The following is a 7957-nucleotide window of genomic DNA, read 5'->3' on the forward strand; positions in this document are numbered from 1 at the left end:
CAGCATTCCTCCATAGTGTCTGCCTCAATTTTTGCCTCAATTCGCCATCTAGAGTTCCTTCCTGACTTTGTTCAGTGATTGAGTGTGACCTGAAAGTTTTAATACAAAATAAACGATTTCATCTACAACTGGGTTTTGGTCATGGTGTTTTAGCACAGCAATAGAAACCTTAACTAAGACACATGGCATGATCTTATAGCTAGGAAACCTTAAAAATTCCATCCAAAAGTATAACATGTGACAAGTTCAGTAAAATTGCAAGATAATACATCAGTATATAAAACCAGTGGCATTTCTACACACAATAAAGTATCTTAGAAAGAAATAAAACAGGCAGCATTAGTCTGCTTTTCGTCCATGTAAAGTTATCCCTAAGATAACTAACTCAGAACATGAAAATGTTTATTTTGACTCATGCTTTTGGAGGTTCCAGGCCGTTGATAGAGTGGTCCACTTTACTTTGGGCCTATGGCAAGACTGCACATCATGGTGATAACACACAGCAGATCAAAACCAAAAATCTTATGAGCCAAGAATCAAAGCAAGAAAGGGAAGTAGAAAGGCCCATGATCCTCTGTGAAAGCCCAATGGCCTCCCTCAACGACCTGTCCCTCAGAGGGTTGCACTCCAATAGTGACACCTGGAGAGCAAGCCTTTATCACATGGAACTCTGAAAGATCTGTGAAATACAACACTATCCTATTTACAATAGCATCGAAATTAAAAGAAAACTATGAGAAATGTTAAGAGCACTTACTGTTCTCACAAAAGATCTCAATTCAGTTCCAAACATCTACATCAGGTGGCTCACAATTGCCTATAATTCCAGTTCCAAGGAATGTCCTCTTCTTATATTTACAACCACCCACACAGGAGAAAAAAACTAAAGTTGGGTATTTAGGGAGAGGGAATTTGGAGGAGAAAGTAATGACAAAAATGCATGATTTTTTTAATTAAAAATAGAACACTGCATTTTGATAGCAGAAAATCAAAATGTTAAAATTTAGAAAAAATAATACTTATAAATTTAATAAAGTAAAATAATATTTACTGTAAACACTAAAACAGTGATAAAAGAGATGGAACAAAATACAAATAATCAGAAAAATCCTACAAATATTAGAGTTAATATTGCTAAAATGTCTATCCTAAAGCTGGACATGTTGACACATGCCTGTAATCCTAGCATTTGGAAGGCTGAGGCAAAAAAATCATCATGAGTTTAATGTCAACCTAGACTATATGATGAGTTCAAAGACAGCCTGAGCTATCTATCAAGGCAAGAAGGAAAAAAGAAAGAGGCAAGAGAGAGAATGAGAAAGGGGAATATAGAGGAAGGGAAGGAAAGGAAGAAAAAGGAAAGGAAGGAGAGGGAAGAGGAGAGAAAGAAGACAGGGGAGTAAAAAGAGGAGAGGAGAGGAAAGGAGAGGAGAGGAGAGGAGAGGAGAGGAGAGGAGAGGAGAGGAGAGAGAAGAGAAAGACAGAATCCATAACTAAATTAACTATAAAGTCAATACAATCCCTATTAAAATTCAAATGATACTTCTCACAAATACTAAAACAGTCCAAAAACTCATATGAAGATGCAAAAGGTTAAAGTGGTCTTGATACATAAGATGGAGGCATAAAAATTTCTAGTTTCAAATTATATTATTAAAGCATATAACCAATACAGCATGGTATTGACATAAAAAGAAAAAATAATAAGCAAGGTGTGGTGGCACATGTCTGAAAGTTCAACACTAGGGAGGTGAACTCAGGAGGATCAAAAGTTCAAGGTCATCTTCTGCTACATAAGAAGTTCAATGACAATCTAAGCTGCACCAGCTCCTGTTTTAAAAACAATAGACCAATGGAACACATAAAGAGCTGAGAGATTAATTCACATATGAAAATTGGATAGCCATAGACAAAAATGGATTAATCCAAAATTATTAAGAGCTGAAATATATAAGATCTGAAACCAGCCGGGCAGTGGTGGCATACATCTTTAATCCCAGCACTTGGGAGGAAAAGGCAGGCAGACTTCTGAGTTTGAGGCCAGCCTGATCTACAGAGTGAGTTCTAGGACAGCCAGGGCTATACAGAGAAACTCTGTCTTGAAAAAAAAAATCTGAAAACACTACCTTAAATCCTTTGGGGAAAACCACCTTGACATTTGTCTCCACAATGATTTTTAGTAGATAAGGCATCAAAAAGCACAGGCAGAAAAATCAAAGATAAACATCAATAAATGGAAACTTTTTCACTGGAAAAGAAATAATCAACAAAATGAATGGACAACTTAAAAATGAACTTAACACTGATCTGTGAATTGTATATCCATTAAGTATTTAACATCCAATTGCATCAAGCATTTATGCCACTGAGTAGCAAAACTACAATGGGCAGATGTGTAGAGGAATTTTAATCCAGCAACATAGCTGCTCTGGTAAGAGATCCAAAGACCTTGGTCTATGTGATCCCACTAGAATAACACACCTTTAATCTCTCTAGTTGGAATACAGATATGCCCTTAGTACACACCTTTAATGTTAAACAATGAAGGTAAACTTATTTTGCATCCGAGAACTCCATGTTTGAAAGTGATGTCTAATTGAGAGGCAGACAAAGTGACAAATCAGGGAAAGATTTGACAAAATGAGTCAAAGATAGACTATGTCCAACTCTTATGAGAAAAAGAGACAACTTCGAAGAGCAGTTCAGATAGAGTCAGTTGGGAGTCAGTGCAGTGAGTGAAGTGCAATGAAGTTCCATTCCATTCAGTTCAGAGCAGTTCAGTTCGTGCACCCAGAGGCAGTTTTTCCAAGCAGAACAGTTCAGTCAGAAACCAAGAGAAGGCAGTTTGAATCAGTCATCTTGAAGAGGAGTTTGAGCCAGAACATCTGAGCTGAACCAACCAGCAAGAATTCAGAAAGAACTAGAAAGGGTGAGTTTATTCAGCAATAAACCTCTGAGATGACAATTACATCTGGTGAATAAAAGTTACATTTACACATATGACTTGACCAGACATCTTTAAAACAGGGATATGAAAATAACCAACAAGTACAGAAAGAGGTACTTATCATCACTAATCAAAAAAACTGCATGGGGCTGGTGAGATGGCTCAGCGGGTAAGAGCACTGACTGCCCTTTTGAAGGTCCTGAGTTCGGATCCCAGCAACCACATGTTGGCTCACAACCACCTGTAATGAGATCTGACGCCCTCTTCTGGTGCTTCTGAAGATAGCTACAATGTATTATGCCAGAGTGAGCGGGCCAGAGCGAGCAGGGTCCATCCTGAGTTCAATTCCCAGCAGCCACATGATGGCTCCCGGCAATCTGTACAGCTACAATGTACTCATACACATAAAATAAATAAATAAATCTTTTTTAAAAAACCTGCATGACCTTAAGCCTGATTGGATAGCTATTATAATATAACCATAATAGATAACAAATGTTGGGAAAGATGTGAAAGGATAGGAACTCTTGGGTATCAGTCAGAATGCTCAATTGTGCAGCCACTATGAAAAATAGCATGAACATTCCTCTAAAAATAAAAAAAGAAGCCAAAGATGGCAGTGACAATCTGTAATCCTGGCACCTAAGGGAATCATAAATTCAAGGCTAGCCTGGGTTCCACAGTATAAAAGCATATCTAAATATTTTTTTTTAACTGGATATACCATTTAACTCAGCAATCTATCCCTGGGTAGACTTAAATGAATTGCAACTACTATGTGCAGTCCCATATTCATTGAAGCCTTATTTACATATGTAAATATAAAATTTTCCAAGTATCCACTGACAGAAGAATGAGTGGGAAAAAATGTGATTTTCTTCACATTTGTGACAGCGTGGATGGCCCTTGAAGGCACCATATTAAAGTAAAAGAATTCAAACAAAGACAGAGACAAAACCATATCATGTTACTTAGATTATGCAGAACCTAAAAACTCAGACTCATAGAAACTGAGAATAGGATAAAATAGAAATTGCCAGTAACACTGGAAAGGGGAAATTGTTGGCCAATGGGTACAAAATTTTAGTTACAAGATGAATACATTGTCAATATCTAAGGCACAGCAGGATGATTATCATAATAATAGCGCATTACAGTCTTACAAACTGCTGAGAGTAGATCTTAATTGTTCTCATCATAAAAGGGGGCATGGTAATTGGTATCTTAACTAACTTGAGTTTGCTTCTAATTTCGTAGTATATACACATAGCGAAGCATCACACTGTAAACACTACGTGTTTGTCAATAAAGCTGGAGAGATGTTAATTAGTTAAAATCACCTGCTACCCTACCAGCCATTCTGACTACAACCTCATGAAAGACTCTGATACAGCATAATACAGCAAAGTCTGAGTTACTGACCGAAGAGAAACTGGATAGGATGAGAATGTTTCTTGTTGGTTTCAACCACTAAGTATTGGAGTAGCTATTCAGCAATAGCTAACTGAAGTGTACTTACTGTGTCGATAAAGACATTTTGCAAAATCAAGTAAAGATTGGTCAAGAAGATAATTGTATTGGCTGAGTTCTGCGAATACAATTATGCTAGCATGACAAAGTGAATTTGAAAGAATCACCCATTTTGTACTGTCTGAGTTTCTAAATGATTGGTATTGTTTATGCCTCAAATATGTGTGAGAATTTAACCAGAGATGTTGTCTGGAATGGAAGTTTTCTCTATGGGAAAGATTTTTAGAAATGAAGTCAACTCTATTAGATAATGCGTTACTCTGCACACCTCCCCCTACTTCCTGCACTGCCAAGTCTTTACTTCTGCGTTTCCAGCCAATGGAAGGATCCATTTGCATTCCTCTTCTGCTTAACCCCTCTGCCTATTCAACTAGAGTCTGTTAGGCAGTAAACAACTTTTGAGTGGATTCCCTTTTTGGAGACTCTGTCTCTGAAGGCCAAAATACACATGATTTCTTCCTTGCTCTCCAGAGACCAGTACCACACTAGCAGTCAAATCACTGTGCTAACCCAGTCGCTGGGTTTTAGATAAAGTACAGGTTCCTAATGGATACTTCAATATACCAATTTGACAACGTGTCCATCATCTCTTATGCAGAACAATCGTGTTCTCTTTTGGTCTATAATCTATTGTCACCCAGTTCCTCTGATATGAAGATAATAAATACTCTGCTAGGAAAACTGGACCCAGAGGGAGAAACTGGGTCCAGAGAAAAGAAAGGGGACTTTTACGTTTGCAGGTGTTAACATTTGAAAGCATAGGTTCACGGGAGCACTAACATGACAGAGCCAAACCTCATGACAGGCCACAAGACTTAACAAGAAAGAAAACTCAGCATTTCTCAGGGTGTCTCCAAAGCCTCTCCAACTACCTCAGATTTTTCTTTCACATAATTTCCCAGTGCAAACACTAATTCGTCTTCAATCCCAAATTAAGGGCCTCAAACTCCAGACATTTCTACTCTTCCCTCATGACAACATAGGAGCCTGCATCTTCCTGGACTGCTGGTGTAATTTCCGAGTACCAACAACCAGTGAACCAGGTAGTTTCAAGTTATAGTGCAAGCATTTTGGAGAGTTCAGTCTCAATTGCCACAGGCCAGCCGAGGCTTTGCAAGGGCCTTGGAGACCCCCAAGGAGGAAGTCCCACACACCCCTGCTGCCCTGGTACTGCTGAGAGGCTCACAGGAAGGATGGAGCACCCAAACAAAGCCAGTAAGCGCTTACCTGTCGCCTCTGTAAATTAGAGACTGCAGCTCCTGGCTTGACATGTAAAAAGGGATTAGGAAGATGGGAGGGAGAATGAGAAGATGAAAGCAAATGTAGAGGAAGACAGCTCAACACCACAAAGTGGCAAGGGAAATGCCTGATAACAGGGAAAACAGGCATGGTTTAGAAGGCTTCCCATTCCTCCCTCTAAGTTTTCATCATCCTTTGGAGATATCCTCTACTGCGCAGGAAGAACCACTACAAAAGGAAAAAGGAATCTGGGTCTGGCAGCCTGGGCCAAAACCCACCCCCAGCTTCAAAGACCGAGCAATGCAGCCTTTTGGAGGGCACACATACACTCACACAAGCACACGCACATGAGCACACACACGAACATGCACACGCACAAACATTCACACACTCCCAACTCCCCACTTACCTGTCCATGCTTGGAAACAACTTCCTTTCTAGTTGCAGGGAGCATATGGTAATTAAGAACAAAGAAAAGAAGGGCCTGGGATTTGCCAGATGGCTCAGGTTCCAGATCCAGACCTGCAAGTTTCTGGGTAAGATAAACTTACAGATAACCAAGGCAGCCCTTCTGCTCCACCTTCCTCTGCAACACCTGACAGTACCACCCACGAATTCATTCATCGACGCTGACGCGAGAATTCCGATATCAACCATTAAGAGTTTGGGAATGTCTTATACTATATCTATATATTAAACATATTTATCTTGTGTGTCAAAGATGGCCTGAGGCGAGGTCTATATTGTCTCCTTTGTAAAAATAAGTGATTTGGACTGCGATTCTTTATGTACATGTAAAAATGTTTGTATAAAATCATCACATACTACTTTTTAGCATCTATTCATAACAAATTTTTAATTTTTATCTTATTTGTTTGTGAGTGTGTTTTCATGCACATGCATTTGTGCACGCGCGCACACACACACACACACACACACACACACACATGCAGGCCTGTATGCCTCTCAGAGGCCAGAAGAAGGCATGTAATTTCCCAGGACCTAGAGTTGTAGGCAGCAGTGAGCTGACTGATATGGCTGCTGGATATCAAACTCTAGTGCTGTGCAAGAACAGCAGGCACTGTTCACCACCAAGATGTCTCTGCAGCTTTCTATTCATAATTCTTGCCTAAACTATCATTGCTATGATGGTTCAAAGGTAGTGATTTTCTCATCCTTATTGTGCCTTCTAAGACCAACACCATGTGACCTGTGCTGTGGGCATAGCATCACTGTCATGGTATTTTATCAAAATTGTATAACTTCATTCTACTCATGAGAGACTATCCGACAAAGTCAAATTGAGGAGCATTCAATAGATATAAATTCTTCAAAAGTGACAGGATAAGACAGGCAAGAGAAAGCTGCTACTTCAAATTAATAGAAGACTGGAGGAGAAATGAGCAATCCTGCATTGGAAGGAGGGATCAATATAGAGGCTATAGTAACAGTTTAAATTTATAATGCTGGTGGGTCCGAGAGTAGTGGTGTTTACAACTAAATCTATAATGCCCCGCAGTACTCATGAGTTGAATGTTTCCCTTTGCTGAAGGTGCTATTTTGAGGAAGCTATGGAGCCTTTGGAAAGTAGGGCTTCTTGGTAGAAGTTTGTGGTCTGGCCCTGGTGTACCATGATGTGAGGGGCCTCTGCAAGATACAATTAAACAGAGTGGAGGAACCCAGAAAGAAACTCACAAGTACACTATCACTGATTTTTTTTTTCAATAAGGACCAAGGAAATAAATATTGAGTCTCTTCAATAAGTGATGCAGAGAAAACTGGAGGAGTGCATGCAAAAGAATGAAATGTATTGTTTATTTTAACTGTAAATAAAACTCAACTTAAATTGGATTAAGAATATAAACATAAACTAGGTATGGTAGAACCTGACTGCAAGTCTACTGTTCAGGAAGCTGAAGCAAGAAGATAGGGAATCTGAGGACAGATGGGGTTTAGATGTGAAAACGTGTCAAAAGGTAAGGGGACAGACAGAAGTGATACATGCCTTTAATCCCAGCACGTGGGAGACAGAGGCAGGGGGATTTCTGAGTTCGAGGCCAGTCTGGTCTACAGAGTGAGTTCCAGGACAGCCAGGGCTATACAGAGAAACCCTGTCTCCAAACAAAACAAAACAAAACAAAACACTAAACCTAAGATGTAAAATAAGTTTTTATTTTTTTTAACTTTTATTGCATTATCAGAAAAGTTACATGATTTCAATTTATCTAAATTTGTTAACAT

The 7957-nt window shown here is 39.2% G+C and overlaps 1 pseudogene; it reads right to left on the reverse strand.

The window, feature by feature from the left end:
- The window catches only part of LOC116090260, a 29603-nt pseudogene extending 23470 nt beyond the window's left edge, over positions 1 to 6133 (reverse strand).
- Positions 6134 to 7957: the final 1824 nt, after the last annotated feature.

The sequence above is a fragment of the Mastomys coucha genome, chromosome X, assembly GCF_008632895.1.
Source record: "Mastomys coucha isolate ucsf_1 chromosome X, UCSF_Mcou_1, whole genome shotgun sequence".
NCBI lineage: Eukaryota > Metazoa > Chordata > Mammalia > Rodentia > Muridae > Mastomys > Mastomys coucha.